At 36.9% G+C, this 23,822-nt stretch overlaps 1 long non-coding RNA gene across 4 annotated transcripts in view; it reads right to left on the bottom strand.

The window, feature by feature from the left end:
* Nucleotides 1-23,822, bottom strand: part of LOC107079094 (uncharacterized) — a 124,415-nt gene that overhangs the window by 74,230 nt on the left and 26,363 nt on the right. For 2 of the 4 annotated variants that reach the window (XR_001480078.2, XR_001480076.2), the window contains exon 2: nt 7,443-7,518. The exons of the other annotated variants lie outside the window; for them this stretch is intronic. This is a non-coding gene — a long non-coding RNA (uncharacterized lncRNA). The remainder of the gene's footprint in view (nt 1-7,442; nt 7,519-23,822) is intronic. 4 annotated transcript variants of the gene reach the window in all.

The raw sequence follows: 23,822 nt of genomic DNA, 5'->3' as shown, positions 1-23,822 counted from the left end.
TGCAATTTTCAATTTACTGAGGCCTCCGAACCCCATGGTGATAAGAGCTTTCCCCTATCGTGGCCTGTCACAAACATCAAGAATCTGTACAAACCCACAGGAAAGGAAAAAAGGAGAAAGCTGCATATCATCAGAATTAAAGATAAGAAGAAAACAGGGAGAAATAACGTCGAGCAAAAGTTGTGGAGCATCATGTGTGGTTAAGTTCTCTAAATGCCATTTGTAATGAAAAGCGACCATGAAGACTAATCAAATGACATGAGTGAATTAAATTGCAGCCTTTTGATGGTATATCTAGCAGAAACTGTTTTTTATTGAAGAGTGAGATGGGAAGCTGTGCAGCTAATGCCTGGAGTATAATAAAGAAAAAGGCAAGCTTTCCTTAAACTGCTGTGCTGCGAACTCTAATTCCCTTAAACATGCCCGGTATTCAAGATGTCTGAAGTGTGATGGGACGAAACATGTTTTCATAACAATTGGAACATATACAATCCTTTTGTTAACACATTATATCATTTCTTAAAAACATTCTAGAAATTATAATTCTACATTTTTTTTTGCCTTTTGTGAAAGCAAGTAATTTTTTAAGCAGTCCTCCCCAAAAACACTGCTTTTAGATTTGCTTTATTTCATTGGCTTTTGGCTTCCCTAAGACAAACACTTTATTGCTCCTGCCCTTCATGTGAGTTGTTTATACTATAACCATGCCATAGTTCTTCCAATCTGACTTTCGAAGCCCCCGTGTACTGTACAATACTGCTGAAACACTGGAATGGGCACACATGGGCAATGTGTTAGCCGGGTGTGTGATCCTGGCTTTACAAATCTAAGGCTTTGCCAGAGGAATCCAAACAAAATACTGTATCAAGTACCATTCAATACTCACATGGAACAGCTGACTGTCCTAGAAATAAGGAATAGATTTGGCATAAAGCTCACTGAATGCTAACAGCACTTAGAAGCACTTGGCAGAGGCGTAGAACCAGAGAAGGAATGGAAATCGCACAGAACAGCTGTGACTAATACCATCTTGTAAGTGCTAGCCCGAAAGAAAATGCAAAGAGTGCTTCAGTGCAACTCCTAGAGAACATTTCCCTCAAAAGCTAAATGACATACATTTTCTTGGCAGAAAAAAATACAATAATGCTCTTGATTGAACTGCACTTGGAATTTAATGACCACTGAATTACGCTAAAGTGGCCAAGACACCTGGGATAGTATAAATAAAGCAACCGAATACATTCAATAACCCGTGATATAAAATGTTTATCTTCACTATACATAATTAATTCACAATAAAATTGTATTGAAAGCATTTAACAGCATTCAAAAATATATAAAACTCATCAGGTCATTGCACTATGATAGTATCTGAGTCCTAACACCTCACTCTATCTTAGTAATAAAATGGCATGCCAAATTAATAACTAAACTGCACATGGTACAGTATGCCTCACAGGAAACAAAAAGCTTTTAGAGATGTGAAAAGCCATTTCCACATTAGAAAAAAAAACTTTATTTCTTTCTGGCTGTTTTTTCACAGCTCTGTTCAGTTCATTCAGCACGTGAAGCTGGATGAAGCAGAGGGCAATTCACGTTCCGTTCCTCATCGGAAGTAGGATATGCCTCATCTTACCAAGAACTAACAATGAGCCTGGATGCTGCTAACCCTGGGACACATGACATAGTAAGTGTCTTCATCTTGCATTAATTGCTCAAATTGAAGCTATGCCACATCTCTCCAAGCTAGATGTTGCTTAGTATCCCTTTGATATGATAATGGCATGCTTCTTAGCAGATGAATATGCAAATTGCAGGCAGTAATTTGGTGGCATGCACCTGCCGACACTGCGCTCCTACGCTTCTACTCCACTGCAACTCCAGGCACACAAAAGCGTCACAGTGGTAAAATTAAATTCAAATGTCCTACATTTTAAACAGATGCTTCCTCTCCTCATTGTAAATCCACTCTTCCAGAATCTGCCAATGGAACCTATTTAGTTCTCTCTCCATGCTAATAATTGGTCAACATTTACATTGCACTCAGAGGATTGAATTATAAATGCACTTTAAAGGTCCATTTAACATTTCCAACAGAGTCCATATTATAGGTAGACAAAGCAGACCACGTATGTGTGTTTGAGAAAAAAAAAATACCATTAGCCTTATTTTATTTACTTTTCAGATTTTGTTGGATTTCCTGAATCATTTAAAGCTTTCACAGTGGGCTACCAACTGCTTCCCATTTAAAAAAAGACTCCTCTTTAATCTGTGTGTATTTATTCTATATGTGTATATAAAAACTGTGTACATATATATACACACACAAAGGAAATTTCATTTAGAATGGGAAGCAGTTAAATACATAAACATACAATATACATAAGAATGAAGAAGCTTAAGCAAATCTATATAGTGTTATAACCATTAAATGTAAATGTACACTAACATGGCACGCAACACTATGCTTCTAGTTCCATTTACTTGTGCATTAAAATATAACTGGAATATAAATATTATAGATATGGTCATTCTCAGGTTTTACTCAGTTTTCAGCATTGACAGCATCCAGTTTTGAAGAATTATATAATTGTAATTGATGATGACAACAATCTGTAATTATCAGGTTTAAAAGCAATCTTCTGGTTTTAAGTGGTTTAAAAATACATATTACAATAAAAATTACAAAGCTGCCTATGAGAAAACAGCAAATACAGAAGATTAAATAATCTAAAAAAAACTGCTCTAAAAACAAACATTTTCAAGCTAGATTTAAAAACATTCAATACTTTTGGCCCCACTAGTTATTTTGGGATGGAGTTCCATGACTTTGGGGGATAATAGAAAGGTACTGTCACCTGAAGAAAGAAGAAGACTAACACTGGGGAAACAGAATAACTCAAAAGCCGAGAGGAAGCCAGTGCAGGGACTCTGAGACAGAAGTGATGTTCTCACTTGCACATGGCCTAGTCAGGAATCTAGCTGCTGAAGTCTGAACCTATTGTATTATGTTAAATATAGTTTCAGAAACTCGAGAAAGTAGGGAGTTACAATAATCAGTCCTTTAAGAAAAAAAGTGATCTAGTTTTTCCACTACAGACGCGCATGACGCCCAGTTCAATTTTTCACTGAATGATAGGTGCCATCAGAACACAAATGCTTTGAAAACAAAGAGAATTGTTGAGAATTTTGATTCCTTGATCTGACGTCTCAGAGGCTTCCTCTGGCAACGGGAAATAAATGAAAGAGCAAGGATGAGCTGCTGATCCTGTAGGCTTCCCTGTATCACAAAAAGGAAAATGGCACAAGTACACCTAATAGAAAAAGTACTCAATGTTGATTAAAAAATGAACTATCACTATTTTATGAACCTCTGTTCAAGATATTACTGCAGAATAGCTGCACAACAAATTTGTCTTTTCTAGAACTGATTGCTGCCTACTGGCTAAAGGGATCTAAATCCACACTGAACAAACTTCAACATGTCCAGAATTCAGCAGCCAATCCTGGCCAGGTCACATGCAAGTCACCACATTACTCCTGTCCTGGAGCCCTCCTACTGGCTTCCTATCTGGTTTAACTTCAACTTCACAATTCTCATGCTCATCTGACTTATCAACTTCCTACTTTTCACATTGCAAGCTTTGTTAATCTTACTGTGGTCTCCTATTTGTCACCCCAGCTCTTTGAGGTGACAGGGACTTCTCTTACTGTGCCCCGAAGTTCTGGAATTGTAACCCCAAGGATGTCAGAGAGTCACCTTCCCTGAGTGCCTTCAAATCGAGACTCAAAACCTTCTTCTTCAAAAGGCTTTTATTTGATTGGTGTCTGTGTCTGCCCCCGGCATCTTCAAGAGATTTTTGTTATCTCTTATCTTTATAAACCTTTTATTGTAAATCACCTTCACAAAGTGCTGTACAAGATGCAATATAAAATAAAGTTTATTATTAGTAGCAGTAGTATTTAGATGCACAATGTCTTTCCAACTGTAAAGTAAATGATGTTGCAACTGACTCCAAGAGCAGCTCTGACTAGGACAGGTGTAAATAATTGTAGGTAGGTTACTTCTGTTCAGCTGTGCTTTACAAATTTTCTGTCTCATGCATCATCAACCTCGAGGAAATGGCAATTCTTTTTTCTAATTGCTGTTAAAATATGCTATCATTCAATAAGTGAATTTTCCTGTGGATATCCAGTAACATTAAAAGTGCACCATAAATAATCTAAAAAAATAATCTACTGAGAAGCTATCAGGCTTCTGTGGTTACTTAAATTTCCATTATGGTTGGTTTGCACTGTTTGCACCACAGCTACAAATGGCAGGTTGTTCTGGCAGCCCAGGTTCCTGAATCAGTGACAGGACCTATCACTATGTGCACAGCTAGAGCACAGCGACTTCTCACAGGACCCATCACTATGTGCACAGCTAGAGCACAGTGACTTCTCACAGAAATATATGCCAATACAAGTTATACCTCACTCTAGTATCCCTCAGCGGGAGGTAGACTGAGCTGGATTTTAACAGTATTTTCACTGTGTCGGCTCTACCCATGTAGAAGGTTCCTCTGGGGAAAAGCTGGGGATTTCAGGTGATGTGATGGAGATACAAGTTCATTCTAATCTCCTGATGCATAGTTGAGAGAAAAGCCCCGTGTGCCTCTAGAGAAAAATAACATGAGTTTTTCAACATCAAAGTCTTATGTGACACAGAAAAAGAAATATTTTTGCCTTAATAGGCTGGGAAACAAACAAACAGCTGGTTCACACGATTTTCAATCAGTCCCAGATCAGTACATTGTTCCACCGTTAAAGTCAGATTTATTTATGATCTTTATATGTTCAGTCTTTGCTCTGGGGTGAAGGAAGGTAGAGCAGCTGCATATGTTCTCCATGTCTTTGAAAAGAAAATTGGGAGTTATGTGATGCAATAATGCCCAAACAATTTTTTTCAAACAAGACACAATATATGTTTGATATGAACAACACCTGTGTTCATTCCTACACATAAAAAATCCTTTACAGTTTTGGCACTGAGGGAAACACAGGAGCCAATCCAAAGCAAATGTATCCGTGAGTCAAGCTTCTGCTGGGTGAGTTCTTCATACCGTAGCGGTTTTAACACAGCAAGTTGCAAAAACTGAATTTCATTTTATTACATTAAAACTCTTTAAAACCTTCAGTGTTTCTTGAAACTGTTGGATTGGTGTGCTGTCACCATTCACATCTTTTTGTTTATATTTGCAAATCTTCCTTTTTAAATCTCAACACAACTGTCTGACTACAAGAAAGTCAGAGAAAACTCAATGTTATAACAAGAATAAAATCCTTTCTGTTGTGAACATGGAGCTGGGGGATAGGTAATAAATACACCACACAATGGGCTTCAGAAACATTGCACTGTACATTCTACCCACCAGAGACACATATAAACTGAACTTTTGGTAACAATAAAAACTGAATCAGAGCTGTGTCATTTTCAATATGACATCAGGCCTCTATTCATTGGCGGTAATTTGCAGTGAAAAATGTGTTTCAGGCTGACTAATGTTGCCTACATGCGGCTGTCACAGCCTCTTGATTCCTTTTCTTTGCTCTCAGCCCCACTGACCTCATCCCCCTTTTGAGCCTCCTGTGTTTTTTCCTTCTTCTTTTCTTTAAACACACATATTTCTAGGCTCTGCCCTCCCACATGTTACTGAACCAGCAATGCTCTCCTCTGCGGTTCACCACACACCGCCTGCACCTGACTACTGCCTACCTGGAGTGTGACCTCGCAATAACAGCCCTCCCAGCATGTCATCTGGCTTTGGCAAAAGAGGGGCAATTATGCCAGCTGCCAGACGTCTTCATTGTTAAATGCACTTGGCACAGCCCCTGAAGTGTCTGCCAATCTTCAAAATTGAACTTCCTAATTTACATTAAGCAATCTGCACTAGCAAAAAAAAAAAGAATGTACTTCTGCTCTGTAAGCAAGTTCCAACTAATTCACTTTCACAACCTCAGAAACAGACGTACCCTGTAACAGTCTGTAAAAATACAGGCCAAGGGCGCATGGAAACAACTCCCAAAAATTCACTCATGAATATTAGAAGAACATAAGAACAGTTACAAATGAGAGGAGGCCATTTGGCCCATTGTTTCCATTTTCTTGATAGTAAATAATAGATCACAAGGACCTCATTTACTTGTCTCTTGAAAGAACAACAGCATGGCTGAGTATCTTGTTCCATACTCCCACCACCCTTTGCGTAAAGAAGTGCCTCCTGTTCTCAGTTCTGCATGGTTTCCACTTGTGTGCTCTTGTTCGTGTCTCACTCTTCATTCTGAAGAAATCCACTGAGGTGATCTTGTTGGTGCCTTTCGGGATTTTGAATACTTGTATCAGGTCCCCTCATAGTCTTCTCTCTTCAGGACTGAAAAAGGTTTGTTCATTCAGGCTGTCAGTGTAGGACATTCCTTTTATGTCCAGGATTGTTTCTGTATTATTATGTATTCCTTTTCTTCACAGTCTCAGGAATCTCAAGGTTTCTAATTTCCAGTCTGTGACATTTTATGATTTTGGTTTTGTTATCATTATCAGGATTATAATGGTCTACTCTTTCATCCTTCATGAATAACTAATAATCAAATTTTTAAATGACCAGAAAATACATATGGGGATGTATGGATGGAGAAAAGGTCACATTGATCACACCACAAAATATCTGAACATTTTCTTCATTGTGTAGCAGTGCAAGAAATTTAAATGTTGGAAAACAACCAAAAACAAGTTTTTCAGCCATTTGATTAGTGCTACACAACAATTTAACCCAAAGATAATGTGGTCAAGTGACCCAAAACTACTCATAAACTCTAAAACTATTAATAGAGGCTTGAAATGAATGCAGGATTGTGTCATAATGAGTCTGCCTGCAGGATGATTTCAGCTCCCTTCGTCTTGCTGCCAAAATAGCGCTCTCATCTCCTGCAAACAATGTCCATCACTGAGCGCAGCACAGACATCCTCTCATATGGCAAGCCTTGTACACATTAATGAAGGTCTAACTCTGTCATAGGTCAAAAGCAGTGATTCAGATCTAGTCTGATTATTATCTAAGCTTCAGCAATCAGATGAGACAGCTCTGTGTCCTCATTAAAGAAATGTTTGTCCCTGACACAGACAAACAACAAATGTCTTGAAGTCTAGTTTCAAACATGATACTTTAAGATCACTTTCACACCAGCCATGGCTTCAACAAAATCTACTACTTGAGTCACTGTTTCTACTGGCAGAGAAACACTTTAATCTGGTAAAGACATGAAAAACGTATGCTTGAATCCAGAAGAGGAAATTGATTTTTGTCTTTAAATTACAAGCAACTGCTTTTGAAAGATGCTTAGATAATTATTTCCCATTATTGACATAAAGAAATCATATTTTAAACTATGAAATTCACACTTACCAAGTTCTATATGTTGAAGATGGATTTTCCACACAGATTTGTTTTCATTCATAGACCTTGGAGATACAACTACCACCTGCAATAATCCAGACAATGCGATTAACATTAATGTAATATGTGTATTAATCTGACAAACTGTGATAATTACCCTAGATATTGTGTACACAACCATTACAGAATATGAGAAACAGTTCCAATTTGTTATTAGCAATGCTTTCCATCCAACACAGCTCTAAACTCTAGAGGGTTTGAACTCCTTAAAGTGATAAAGAACCAGGAATAAATACACAATATTCAAACGCACAACATTTAAACAATTTCAAGCCGAACTTAAAGACTCATCTTTGCTGGTCATTGAGAGATATTGGGGAAATTCACACTTGCAGAGCATAAGGCAAGTGAATGTCTGCAAATTACTGTCTGGAATATCCAGACTAGTTAAGCTATGCTTTAAAGAAGAGTCTGAAAACTCTGACAACTGCATGTGTTTATCCTATAACTTCTAATATTCATTCTGGAATGTGTACAAATGTTATTTACTTGGACAATCTATAATTAGGGACTTCTATTGTTAGCATTATGAGGGAATTAATTGACACAGGACCCACAGAACTAAGGCCTTGCCCTGGGTTTCCCACGACTTTATTCTCTGGTCTTCAGAGTCAGACGGACCAGTCATATCAGCTACAGCTTCAGATAAAACCACATTTAAACAGCCAGTGCCTTATCTCAGGAACCCAAGTCCCTGTTACACAGAGCTGAGAAGGCCATATGAAGATGGAATATATACAGTATTTATACTAGAACAGTAATAATGTCAACCAACAGGGTAGCAGCTCCTACTTTTTTCACTAATGAACTAAGTAAAAGAAGCAATAAGAGTTGAAGAAATACAACCAATTTAAAGTGGTGACTGAAGATAAGGTACAATTGGTTCTTCAGAAAGGGCTTGTGCAGTAGATTCCAACAGTCCCGTTTGTTATTAGAGCTCTGATTTAGGTGTTCTGGTTGAAGTCTTTCTACATGTTTCCAGGATCCAGAGCAGGAACTTCTACACCTTCAGGTTCAGGGGTCCCGGCCGCCAGAACCCAGCAATCATCAGTGCAGAAGAGACAACTTCGGCTCCGGGGTTCATTAACAATGTGTTGCTGTTGATGTCAAGTCAACTCCTAGGACAATATCTTGTCTACACAAAGGGGAATATGTGAACATGAAAGATTTACATTCCCCTAAATTGACAATTATGTTTCCCATCTATGTAATTCCCCTTCTGTCAACACTGGGCAGCAGATAGCATTCAGAAGTCATTGGCATTCTCTCCTGTACATCCACACAAACTCAATTCCAACAAGACATGCATTTCAACTTTGCATAACTTTTCCTGATTTGAAATTGCAGATATGAATAAACTTATCGCCTGTGCGAAGCAAGTGTCACGCTGACTTGTCCCTTATTCTAGACATGGCAGAAGTTTTCATAATGCTCATTTTAATGCCTTGCAGATTCCCATTTTCAAGCTTCAATGTCATTACCATAACAAAAGACATAACAGAAAATAACTTGTAATCAGCTCTTTTTTGATTTTTACTTTTGCATTAAGGTCTTTTACAGAAGAGAGCAACAAAAGGAAGGTTCAAACCCAGATAGTCAAGTCTTATGACATTAAAATCTGAACGTAATTTTGCCTTCAGATTTTCTTATAGCCTGAATATTGTAATAAATTGTAGCTTTCTAGTGTGTTCCATAGAAGTCAACAAATACTGGCTATTTAATCATATACAGTATATGCATAAAAATACAATTGTTGGAATGCAGATTTACCCTTTGAAGATTTACCATGCTTAATATGGCAAGTTGAGTCTACAGCTGTAAACTCTCAAGTTGCTTCTGGAAATTTGAAGTCTCAGTGTGGTGTCGCTATAATCATTACAACTGTTGATGTTCTGTTGCCTTCCTCCATTCTTACAGCTGACACAGACAAAAGCAGATATTTACAGTGCTTCTGGACTAATCATGAGAATAAGCTATACATTTTTCATAATCTACCTTTGACAACACTTAAAATCTTAAAAGCTGCTGACAACGGGAAACAGATTTTACTCAGAATCGTTAGACACGTTTCTTGACTATCACCCTGCTTTAGATATACGCAATTCCAAAGTAATGAATATATAAACCTGTACAATTAACTGAAGCTACCAATTTGAAATTTTCTTTTGACTGTGTGATATGGACATATAAAGGATGTAAATTAAATCTTAAACTCACAATTTGTATATAATCAGATGTGCTCCACATGGGTCTACATTATAGCTATGTTATAGTTGCAATTATTGCTGCCCTCACGAACCAGTTTATGAGCTGGTAAAATTTTCAAGCTCAGTATAAAAAATACCTTTGGGAAACAAATAGAAAATAAGTGAATAGTATTTATTAATGTGAGTTTAAAATTAGGTGAATTGGCTGATTAATACAGTCCTCACACTTTTTTTTTTAGCTAATGTTTCGCTACTTCATTTAAATTTCTGTGAGAACAAAATAAGAAGAATGATCAGCATGATTCTGGCCATTTACAAACCTAGCAACAGTGGCAGATATTCTGCCACCCCAGCCTGACATTTACTGAAGTCATGGCTTGACTCAGTTTAATAGTCAGTGTGATAAAGCCTGGTACTGGGCTGATGAAGCTGGCGTCGTGCCCTTGCCTGCCCACATATGCTGCAGGGTAATTTCTGTCCCACTGCCCTGAATGAAAGAGCCCCTTTTACTTGACTGCAGTGGTTGGCACATTGCCCTTTTCAGGGACCAAACTGACTGTCAGTTTGGATGTAACAAATTAGTACATTCACAGAATAATAATTAGTGCAGGCATGAACATGCCATTGTTTCAGCTGTATAATGAAGGAACTGCCTTCCAGCCATGGGACTTTTTCAACTTTTTCCATCAATAATAAAAGATATAACTGTTTGCTCACATAGAGCAACATGTTTCTATATAAAGAAAATCAACAAAAAAATTATTTTACTTCAAGCTGTAATACACCTTCCTATTGCTGATTAATTTTCTTCTCAAAATAAAGAACCACCCTCATCTGAATTAATTTCAACAGTTCTTTTTCTCATCATCTCACGGTGCTCCTGCACAAGAGCTTTCAGAAAACACACTGTTCTCCACAACATAGCGGAATCGAAGCATTCAATAAATCTATAAGAGATAAGATCAATCTTAACCATTTTCAAGATCACAAAAGTCTTTACGCATACAGTATAATTTATTTATTCAACAGGGACAATATACAGTTTTTGACCTGTTATAAGATGCCCTCTGACAAAGATATACTGTAAGGTAGTTTCCACCTGGTCTTCAAACTTATTGTGAATGGCTTTGGGAAGGCTGGAGGAGACTGGAGGGACCACTGTGCAACACAGTCCCTACAAAAAGGCTACTATTGTCTGAATATGAACCCGTGACATTAGCTGTAACACAGTAGTAATCAACAGGCCACCATGATACAGTATGTCAGTGACATTTATTTTCTGTTTGCTGTTGATCTTGTTGATGTTAATTTTTCAACATATATAAACTCACAGCAAACATAGATAAAGCATCATCAGAGAGAAATATTGTGTTTGAGAACATCACAAGCTCCTTACAATCATGGGATTGCTCCTACTGTTAATGTCAGATCTTGTCCTCACAGTGAGATGGTAGATCCATACCAAGGCAGGTTAAAAGAACATTATCTCTTAGGTCTTGATGAGAAGAGAATACGTAGGGATTTGATTTTCCAACTCCAAAGATGTCACAGCTGCCATTGAATTAATCAAAAACTGAACTGGAATTTTTTAAAAAGCTCGATGATAAGTGCAAGAAAACATTACTTTTAATTGACCCAAATATTTGTTTCCAGTCAATATTGAAATCATCACATAGGCTACCTGTTGAGTTTTATTCAAACAGGTGAATGCAGGATCATTTAAGACACCTTTTCCTGAGTAAGGAAAATAACAACTGGAATGAAAAAGTGAGGTTTTCCCTTCCTCTTGGATACTCTAGTGCCCTTTGCAAAACTCACGCCTCAACCCTACATTTCTTGCACACTAATATACTGTTTATCTTGTACATGGGTGGAGTGGTGGCTCTGTGGCTAAGGATCCGCGCCTGTGACTGGAAGGTTGCCGGTTCAAATCCCGCGGCCGGCAGAGGAATCCTACTCCGTTGGGCCCCTGAGCAAGGCCCTTAACCCTAACTGCTCCAGGGGTGCTGTACAATGTCTGACCTTGCGCTCTGACCCCAAGCTTCTCTCCCTGTCTGTGTCTCCATGGAGAAAAGCTGGGGTATGCGAAAAGATGAATTCCTAATGCAAGAAATTGTATAGGGCTAATAAAGAAACATTATAACATTACATTGTCTATTAATATCTTGTATGTTGTATATAATACATACAGTAGTACACCTAATACATGCTTTTTGTAGTAATTACTGTGTTCAAAATTTTAAACCTGTATGTTATAATTGAAATAAAGCAATTATTGGACTGTATTTATATTTCAGCTCTACTCTTCTTCTATCCATTTTCCAAACCACTTCATCCAATACAGGGTGTTAAGGGAGCCTGAGTCTGACTCCGCAAACAAGGGGCACAAGGTGGGGTAAATCCTGGTGCACACAGACACACACTCACACCCTCACCAGAGCCAATGCTACAGAAGCCAGTTAATATACCATCTGTCTATGGACTGTGGGAGGAAACCAGAGCACCAGGAGGAAATCCATACAAACACAGGTATAAAGTTATAGTTAATTAAGAAAACGTTTCTAACAAACATTTAGAGAACACAACTTACTCATCTCACAGTAATGCCTTGTGAAGACAGACTGTCTGTTGTTTCTGTTAAGCAGTTCTGCCTCAAAGGAAATCTGTTGTTTGACAAACTTTTTGAAAATCCATCTCATTGCTATCTGCATCATTTATGTTACAAGTCACATGATGAGTAAGACACAGACTGTTTGAACCTCGTGCAAATCTTGTCAGATCACTGAATTCATGCATTTGTGGTGCAGCATTTTGAAATGGCTGTCATTCCCATTTTGTTAATAAGGCTCAAGTCTTCAAGTACAAATGAGAGATCTCTCCACATTAATAACACATTATTTTGTTTTAAATGTTAAGTGTTTGGAGTGCAGTGATACATTGTGGCTGCAAATTAATTTAATGGTTTGCCTCTCACACATCACAGTTTTTCATCAATTTATTTAAAAAAAGATTAGATTACCTACATGTTTGAAAAGCTGATGTATTGTTTTTTAAAAGCAATTCTTTAAAAACCCTTCCACCAATCCATAGCTTTTTTGTGATTTTAGCAACATGTATTTCCCACCCTAGAAAGGCTACAGTAGATACATACAGTAATAAACAATTTGAAGTGTAAGAGAAATAAAAGCCCACTAAATAACCATACAGGACGGTTTATGACAGTCCAAAAGGCTATCTGAAAGAAAATCCAGAACATAAAATAATATCTGAAAGAAAATCCAGAACATAGTGAGAATAAGTGAGAATGAATGTATATCAGCTTTGACCAGTCTTGTGAATCTGTTGTCGAAGAGAGGCTGAGTATCACCAGCTCATCATCTGAGTGGTGTTGAGGTCTGCAGAGCAGTTCTTCTTCTGGCTCCTCTGGCAGAACATGAGAGCCTGTCACGGTATAGGGTCTGGTGTCTGTGAAAGCAGAGTGGGCAGCATATTTAAGCCTCTAAAAAGCATGCTTTTCTCATCTCTTCATTTGTTACTCATGTATTTGGCTGACACGTATCCAAAACAACTTACATTTGCACCTACTGCTGCAGCTGGGTATTTTACTGGAACAATGTGGGTGCAGCACCTTGCTCAAGAGCTGTGCCCACCTGGGATTTGAACCCACAGCCTTTAGTCAGTCCAGTGCCCAACGCAGTGCTGCCTGAGCGGGAGCTGTGTGGCTGGATAGATAACAGCACAATGAAGAGTACATGCGCATCGTGTAGGATTGTCCAGCCCTTGTGTTTTTTATTGCTTAGCCACTGCTTTCCTGCAAAGATCATCTTTAAATTCACATTCTACACAAATAGCTGTTTACCACACTGTGTGAGAAATCAACATAGATTTGGATGAGATAGACAAGGATACAGCAACTACAGTATCACATTGGGATTAATGAAATAAAAATGCTCACATTTCTACGTGTCGGACAAGGGCACTGCTTTTAAGCATCTATATATATTACCAAGTACGTACATTAAACCAAACACACTATATCGCAGGGGATACAAAACATATTTCTAATATCTGATGCACTAGACAAAATTCACACAAAAGATAATATCACAGGATTACATGAAATAATGCTAACAGAGTTAATAGAGTTAGTAATAGCCTGCGTAGTGCTGATCTGAAAATCGATGTTGCAGATTTAAAAAATCAGAATACTTTAATAATAAATTAATATCCCAATTAATTTTCCCTTTATTTCTAACCCAGCATTTTTTTATCAGTTCGTTAGCAAAACAGACAATGCCAGACAAGCACAAAGAAATTTACGCATCTAGATCGCTAATTACTTGCAGCCTCGCCTAGATGAAATTGAACCCGTTTCCATGGTAATGCTTCTTTTTCTCTTCATTCTTGTTAAGACCACTGAAAATTTTCTAGAACATATTTACGGAGTGCTTGTGATTTTCTTTCTTTGTCAAAGAAGAAAATAAGGCACATAGAAACTTAGACCTGCTCTTTCATGTAGATTGTGAAGTGGAACACTTACATCCCTACAGTATGCAGTATTACATTGCTCGACAAGAAAAACTGTTCATTTAAATCCTGAATAACTGGCTTTATCATCTGTTCATAGACATTCAAAATCAAATATGGTGTGTATAGAGAGAATCTATCTTTTTAGAAATTTAATGTCAGTTCCTGCTGTCTTATTTTTAAGAATTGTATTCCTATCTCTTTTGGGAATGAACCAAAACATTAAGTTGAAAATCGTCTATCAGCACAGTTTTATATTTTTGCAGCTCGGTGAGAACTTGGAGAGCTGAGAGAATCTTGTGGTTCTGAATGGTCCCATCTATAGTCACAAATGACATTACTCCCCAGTTTCCTTGGACTCAGATATGTTATTCTGGAAAAGGGCCACAGATCTCCTCGGCGTCGCTGTGGTGGTCCTTAGCCCTCCAAGATTTCTGTTTCTTTTTGAAAGCAAATTAATTTCTTTCCACTTGCATGTAGTGTTTGTGAGAAAATTAGAAGAGTACAGATGAAATAAAATAAGTTTCCTGAAGTGTCAGAAAAGGAGATCTCTGTTCATAATTCCGTTTACAGCAATTTATTGGTACAGATGTTGACAATTTCACGTCAACTACAAACAAACAGCTGTCCTTATGTGTAAATACTGCTGTCGGCCATGGCAGTGTGTAGATTTGCCATGTGATATTTTCTCTAGGGGCAAGAGGAGTAAGGGACAGTGATGCTGGTGAAGTGCCCCCTTCTGGAGAGAGTGGGAGGTGACACCAGCAAGGAAAAGGTAAGAGCAGTCAACTGCTATCTTTCTCCCTTACGGTTTTCAGGAACTTATGCACAAATTAAAGTGAACGTTATAAGTAGTTCCTTAACTAGAAGAGACTTGAGTCCTAAATTGAGTTTGTAAACTATTCAAAAGGCTTTGTTACATAATTCATTGCAGGTTTCTTAATTTCACATCGGTGAAGGTCTAAAGATTTTTGATTGCTGCTGAATTCCAGTACTTAATGCTGTATCTCTTCTTTAAATGCATCACATTCAGTAGGATAAAACAGTAATCACAGCTTTTCCTGGATCCTCTCTCCAGCTCAGCCTTCCATTTCCCATTTTTCACAATGCCATCATGCAAGTTTCTAAGTGCTATGCAATTGGTTTAAATAGTTTAGAATATACTGGTAGTTTTCCTAACATAATTGTTAATCTTCTGTTCTTCTCACCTCTGCTGATTGGGTGCTGTAACCTTCCTAACCCCTGCAGATATTCTGAGTTCAATTAATATGTCTCTCACAATTGAAATGTGCTAGCTGGCTCCTGTTCTGAGACACAGTCATGTGAATCAATGTCTAAAACAAAGCTTTCATTCAAGACGTGACTGAGATATTTTTTACACAACGTCCACAACAGCTGCCTCTGCTTAAATCACAGTCGTTTTTCCCCATGAGACCCAGCAGCGATATGAGACAGGTTAGCCACTCAGACCTCATCTACCTCTTATAAAATACAGACCTAAACCTGCACGCGCACTTAGTATGAAGGTCACCATTATATAAATGACATGATGTGCCCTCCCGATAAAGTTCTGTTTTTCTCCAAAACACACAAACATATCTGCTTTTATAGCTAAATGCTTTTTCATATGCCTAATTATTTACAATTTACAGCATGATCTAAAGCATCAATCAAACTTCTATCCAAACAAAGCACATGCTGTGCATTCAGCACTTGAAGCAAAAGCAAATCAATCTGTTCAACCAATAAACAAAATAAACTCTCCTCTCTCAAAGTAATTTCCAAAGCAACTCCTGCATGATCCAGCTGCTGTCAGATATAAACTCTCCTCTCAATGCAAGTTCTAAAGCTGCTTCTGCGTGTTCTGTCTGCTTTTAGATATAAAGGAGAACTTTCAATACAGGCTATATGACATCACAGAAAAACAGATTTAATGACATGAAGTTTATAGGTCAAAGGTCAAAAATAAGTGGTGCTCTACAACACGCTGAGCTTAGAAAAAAATTAATTTCACATTCTTTAATTTTCAGAGTAAAATGGACAGCCATTTCAGGTCGAATAATTGTTTGAACCAAGGATTTTATTATTAATCCGTGAAGGCTGCTGAATTCGGGGTCACAGAGAGGGTTGATTAGGTACGAGGCACACAAAGCTCTCCTCAGTCGATGCCATTGAAAAGAAGCAAGTAATTTAGATTCAGAATTGGTCTAGGATTGAAGCTCACTCCATTACCAACCATTTTCAATTTCAGCTTCACAATAAACATCAAGCTCAGCAAGGAAATTAGTGCATTTGGTAATGTACAGGAAGAGATGGGTGGGTCTTGACAAGATGACACTTATAACCAAAGCTTCAGCTAATGAAATCCTTGAGAGGTGCCTGAATTTGACATATTTTGACATTTTCTGAAACCATACCCAGATTTCTTTTTTGCCTACAACACCTTTCATTATAAAAAGACACCTACTTTTAGAGAAAATACTGAAATTGCCTAGGTAATACTTGCAAAAATACATATAAATATACATTAGATACATAGATCATTTAACATTTTTGATAGAAACACAATATTAAGTCATGCAGTAAGTTTTAACAATTAACCTGAAAACAGTAAACAAATTAATGTGAAAAGTATATATATATTGTTTGCTGTGTAATAGAACCAGATATCTTTCACACTCACAGTCAGGAGTTACAAGGTATACTGTATGTGTTTTGAGCAACAACAATTTACTTAAAGCTTCCACTAGCATTGTCTGCTTTTACAACACATTTTAACTATTAATGCAGCTTAGTTTGGGTGAGAAGAAAATTGTCATGCAGCATATTTAATTAATATTGATCCCAATCTTAAAAACATTCTGATCATAACAACTCTAGTTTTAACATACATAAGCAGGAATATGAAGTAGATTGTAGCATCACACTTACAAATCAGATTGAATGGACTCCATATTAGGTGATCATTGAGATTGAGAACATTAGCTGAAAGGCTACTTCACATACAAAAAATACAGATCTCTCAGAATTAAATGTTAGCACAAAACAAAATAGCTGCTATCGATAATCTTAGAAGAACTGAGGTAAAGATAGATAAACACACTGATAGCCTCCGTATCACACAGGTTTTACAGTTTAACTTCAGAAAAGCTTGTGTGTAGGTTTCACACTTTTACTCACTGAATCAGAAATTGTATCCCAATAAGATGCAGAATAAATCTAAACATTTAATGCAAATCAATAAATGAGTTTAATTAAATATTCTATAATTAGTTGTGATCTGTTTTATTGGAACTGGCGAGACAAATTTTAATGTTAGAAAAACAGTTTTAATTACAAGCATGGAGGCCATTTCTTTCCTTTAAGCTCTCCCCAAGCTATTCCTGTCTGTTTCCTACAGTTCTACCACTCAGAAGGTTGAACAACTCTCATTCTGTCATTTTGTTCACAGCATTACTGCTGAGGTGTTGCTAGGTTATTTTCATGAGTTGCTTTTTACTAAGAAATAAAAAGAAGAAGTCCATGACCTATATATTACTAGCACCATGTTTTTTACCTAAAAACATATTTAAAAGGCAAATTCAGCCTGATGAAGATATTGGTCAATGTTTTCCCATGTCCTGAATGATAGGACTGATGAATGCTGTTAAGATATTCATGTTCATTAGCAGCACCAACAACCACACATTAGTACTTATCATTTTTATATTAGTTTCTTTATTATTTTATTTTGTTTTCATGAAAGAAAACAAATGGGGCACCCTCTGTTTGAGTTTTTATTCATTACAAATCTTTTAAATTTTTAACACTAAGTCTGACACTTAAACTGTATGTTCCAGATTGTTGCTATAAAAGCATATATACTTGAATCTATCACTGATATAAAACACTGACACTTAAGGAAACAAAATGCTGTTTTAGATTGCTAGATTGCTGTTAAAAGAATGGGTAACATCTTGATTTCTGATGAAACATAGAAGGAAAATGTAAACATGAATTCAAATAATTTATGAATTGTTAGACAGTCCTTATGCCTGTAGCCTGATGTTGAACAAAAACAAGGTTGATCTTTGTCAGTGCTGGAATGGGATTTCTCCAGGGAAATCCAGGCTCCTGCTGTAAATATTGTTAGTGGACCAGTAGGTGGTGCTCTTCCTTCTGGACCAGAATTTCCAAACCACCCTTCTGTGGGTGAAAGTTTCTGAAATCTTTTTGAATTACAAAGTGCTACACATGTACACATGTAAAGTATTTTTACCTCCAGTGCATATAAAACTATGGAAATGAAGACTGGACCTAGAGAAGCTAGAGAGTCATATAAATGTCAATATAATTCTAGGGACCAGTCAACATGGTTAAAGTAAAGGCAGGTTGTGAGAACATGGCAGAGATCTATGATCTATGAACAAGCAGCAAAAGTAATGTAACTTACAAAAGAAACTCCAAAAGATTTTGACAAAAAAGATTAGATCAACATTTAATGTACAGTAAGTGCAGATTGTTACATGCAAGTGGATATTGTATATTACATATGCTAATAAGAATAATGTAGAGTGCACTAGTAAGACCTATTTTAGACGATTATGCACAATTGCACTCACTATATTACAAAAAGATAACAATGCTCTAGAATCAAAGCAGAATGACATGTTACAGTGCAGCTCTTAAAGGAGCATCCTACACTCACAGGCTAAAAGAAGAGAACAGGAAAGACTATGTGAGGACCTGACACAAGTGATCAAAAGACATTGACAGAGTCAGCCCAGCAGGACAGTAAAACAAGAGCATGAGTGCAGACGAGGAAACTATGAGGAAGTGTATTTAAAAGTGAGAACAGGAGGTGTTATGTCGTACAAAGAGTAAAGGGTGTAAAGGGCTGTGGAGTCTGGAACAGGCCACCTGGTCATGCCCCTAAAGCTGATTCCCTGGATAACATCCTCAGATCAATTAGCTGCTAAACTTTGAAATTAGCTAGATGAGCTAAAGAGCCCCTTCTCTTTTCTAAAAGGTCACAAAGTTTTGAACAGAAGAACTGCCTATAAATTACAAACATTGTGTCATAGTATAATAATTTTAGTAAAAAAAATGCATGTTTGGTGTTTAACCAACTGCTCCAAGAGAGAAGCAACTCCTTTGATAAATCCAAATCTTCACAGATTTACAACAGAAAAAAATCATCCCTATGTTCAGGAACACTGAAAAATATTCCAGCAATATATGGAAGCCATTTTATGAACTGAAAATCCAAGAATTAAATACATTGAGCACAATGGAGCGCCTATAACCCCACATTCCATACCACTCTCCTGGCTCAGTCTCAGTTTAACATGCAGAAAGGAGGATAGCGAAGAACAGAGACCTAGAATACTTCCTTAAAGTAAAGATTACCACCATGAAAACAAAGTGACTGCCTGAACAAAATACATTTTACACACTCACGTCAATAGATTTCACCCCTCAAGCAGAGTGCTTCTGCTGCCGTATCCTTTTCATGGCAGAAGTGTCCCTGTTTTGAAGTTGAGAAGATATTCAACAGCTTTTGGGGGCTTTATGATTTACCTCTCATTGAGTAAAATCTTCACGGTCCTATCATCATTTACATGGGTAAAAAAAAATTAAAGTGGTCTAAAATTACTAAACATTATTAAAGGTCCAAAACAAACTTTTTTTATTATTTGTTATGGTATCAAAAGCTTATAATAGGAGAGAAAATAAATTTCCAAGGTTCATAAAGATCTTTATGTGTCTGCATACAGTACATGTTTGCAATCCTTCCCAGTAGTGGTGTGTTCCTACTGTAGTATATTGCTTCTGAGTGGATAATACGTTGGGTTAAAATCAGAAATTCACCCTCCCAGCAATTCACATTCCACAACACCTGATGACAGATCTCAATCAGGCAGAAAAACTGCCAAAAATGGTGGAGGTTCAAGGAAGCATTCCAAAAGCCTGAAAGTTGTCGCCAAAGTTGCATCTGAGCTAATGTACTGCCTTGTTGCTTTGCTATTCTTTAAAAGTTTTAACTTCTCACTGAACACCCTGTTTTTGCAGTTCCCAGCAAATGATAAACACACTTTGAAACCATGAACAGTTTGGTTGCGTGACAAATATAAAATCGTGTGCTTTTTAATATGTATAATCAGTTAACTGTACTTCTGATAGAAGAGTGACTTATTCAGATTTAAAAACCCAGTATTATTTGCCAGTCTAATACCCCAGAAATAATTATAAGATTTAAACAATTATAAATGTTGGGTGCCAGTACCTATTAACAAGACAGTCTGACTAGACTCTCAGTGCGTATACTGGGAGTTAAACTGCATTTCACAAGATATTATCTACTTTTTTGGAGAGTGTCATCAAATAAAATTAATGGCAAAACAAAAGAGTAGTTTTATGATCTTCTGTGGCTCAGAAGAGAAGGCTTCTGTTGCCACCAGGCTGGAGAGCACCCTGCCTGGAGAAGGCCAACCTCAAACCCATTCATCTTCCAGGCGGCTGAATGGAAGGGCTCTCTTCTTCCATTCCAATGCCTCCTGTTTTCTATAGGTGGCAAACTCATGAGATAGTGACACCAGCAAATTGTATGTTGGGGAAGTATTATTGGCCTGATTAAAGCGTTGGATGTTAAGCTCTGAACCTCAATGGACAGATCATGTGATTTCACACTGGGCAGACAGAGGAGCACTAGTGTGTGAAAACCATCAGGATCAGCAAGTTTCCCTAGGCAAACTCTTGCTTTACTACTGCATTTTTTTGTGCTTTTTTAAAATAATTGTTTAGACCTTTTTTAAATAAAACTTTGCCGACATAAAGTAGCACATTCTAGAATTAATGCTATGAAAACCTAAATTAACATTAGTGGTTAAATGTAAAAAACACTGAAGTATTAGGTTAATATAATAGTATCCCATCCCAAGTATTGGGTATTTTAATACAAAACAATATTGCACAAATCTGGATTATGACAGTTTTCTGAATACTGAAAATAAAAAGCCATCTGCACATGCCTTTTTTTCAGTAAGACTAATCAAATGCGTGGGATAATTACCTGAATTGCATTAATTTCTCTTTAATCATGGTATTGTTGTATCAGAATGTTGTTCTTAAGGGAAATAAGACCTTAAACTGGGGGGGCTGAATAAAAGGGGATATTGACAGACATCCCTAAAACATGCGTAGTTGTACATCTAAATTACTCCTAAAGGCTTTTATATTTTCATATTTTTAATTAGGAGAGCAATTAACATTTCATTAGTAAAGAAACTGTTGTGGTTAATTTCATTATTTTAAGTGCAACAAATGAACAGTAGTCTGACATTACTGTAAAATACAGTGACATATTTTTTCTGAAAATGTCAATTTTGCTGATGTATCTTTAGAGATAACCTTAAAAGAATTACATTTCCACATGTAATACAGTAGGAATGCAGTTAAACCTCTTTATAGAAATATACATATTTCATGAGTTTTAAACAAGCTGGCTGGCTATGAAACATTTTCGGAAGGAGCTAATACATACTGCAGATGGTCTTTTTCTTATAAAATTGTCTATAATTGTTCCTTTCCTTTTTAAAATGATTTTGATTTTGATCTCACAAGATACACATCTGTGTGGTTGAAACAGGTGTGATGCAAAAGAGATGGCAAACAGATATAATGGTGAGGACTTGGAAACCAGCCTGCACGCAGTGATGACAGATGAATTGAGAAAGAAATCTGACTATTTTATATCTACTTTAGGATGAGATTATAAAAGCACAGAAAAGTGTGGTTCAATTGCATATTGTCTGGGCATGTGAACATGATGAGAGTAGTTTCTAACATCAATAAAGCAAATTAAAGTGTAGTTTTAAAAGAAATCATTCAAACTATCCACCTGGCAGGCTGTTAGTATTTGAAGCCATTGTTATTGATGCCCTTAAGTAAACCCATCGTATCTGAAAATGAATGATGTGTCTGACCACCGGCCTTCGCCTGCAGAGGAGGACGAAGAGCCCCAGAGCAGCTGCTGTTTGCACCTATATCTTTCCTCCTTTAGAATTGTTGTTTATTTTATTTTTATGTGCTGCAATTTGGACATGAGCAAACAAGAGAGGCTACAGACAAGTGGGGGCCAGTCATCTCGTCTGAGACGTTTCATGCTATCTTTTTTCATCTGGGAGTCAGCAGGCAATTGATCCAAGGATATCGGCCAGCCATTTCGTGAAAGAAGCCAAGTTATCAACGTGTTCTTGGTTTTACATGCTCTTCCAGTTAGTTCCCACTTCCGTCCTCTGGCATGTTTATCTGTCTTGATTTTGGGGGAGCCCCTTGATTCATGTGGGATGGCGACAGAGGCTTTGAGTAAAAACCTGAAGTTTCTCCTTTCACTGCACTAGAGCCCAGAGCTGCTTATCCAAGTAAATAACCTGTTCTAAATATCCATTGGTTTCAGCTGTAACATTTCAAAATGACTCGCTAGATCTGCAGAAGGAATGTGTGTGAAACAACAAGCTTGCTTTTTCTTCCACTATTTTCCACCAGTGCTACACTGTTATTATGACTGGTGTAAAGATACTGGAGCAGGAACCAATACTAGTGGTATGATAGAGTACAGTATATACATTCTTTAGTCTCCTTATTATTCATAACCACCTCATTCTTTTAAGCAACGCAGGTTACACTAACCATCTGCACTGGCAGATTAAGTTAAGTAATATGATGGTTCATATTCCATCAACAGCTAGATTAAAACTCAAATGTTTTTCTTGTTGTTCTTTCACAACCATACAGGCCATTCAGTCTTAAACTAATTTCCTGCGGTCACAAATATTTATGTTGGTTCTTGATGGTGTTGTATTCCTACATATATCTAGTCCAATAAAGGTTGAGTGCTTGGCTACACATCAAAGATTTTGTCATGTTTTTAAAAGGAAAGAACTTGTTTAAACTTGAACAGAAAGAGTGTTTTTTTTCAGTTTTAAATGGGGTGAATTTGTCTTTAAAATATTTCATACAAAATATAGACAAGAATGTGGTTCTTTAAAATTATAAATCCATAATATCTAAAATATTATCTGTTTTACTTAAATATCAAATACTATAATTATTATTATACTTAAATATTATTTAATATTATTATTAAATATTTGCATTACTTTCAATACATTTCACATACCACTTACCCATGCCATTGCTAACCCATATTAACATCAGATCTTTTAATGAATTCTCAGATGATGAATTCTCAGATGATCACACTAGATTCAAATGGGTTAAAAGTAGCTGTTTAACAAAAAGAAGCAAAGTTTTAATTAATAACCATATTTTTTCAGTTATACATGTATATCAGTAAAACCAGAGGCTCCTGTAGTGCTGACCACTAGTGTAAAACATTCAAAATGTACTGTGAACATTGGGCTGCACACTGCACACTTAACGAGAAGACAAACGGATATCTCTGTCTATTAATTCATGTCCCTATTAGGAAAACAGTGATCCTGATGGTTTAATTTAAGCGACAATGTTTTGCAAATACTTCCTTCACAGTTCAGAAAAATACACCCATTCTATATATCAGGAATACAATTACTTCTCCTGGAGCGTAAAAAAA

This window comes from Lepisosteus oculatus, chromosome 13 (genome assembly GCF_040954835.1).
Source record: "Lepisosteus oculatus isolate fLepOcu1 chromosome 13, fLepOcu1.hap2, whole genome shotgun sequence".
Classification (NCBI taxonomy): domain Eukaryota; kingdom Metazoa; phylum Chordata; class Actinopteri; order Semionotiformes; family Lepisosteidae; genus Lepisosteus; species Lepisosteus oculatus.
Note: the sequence above shows the minus strand (reverse complement) of the source record. Positions and strands in the feature narration are given on the sequence as shown.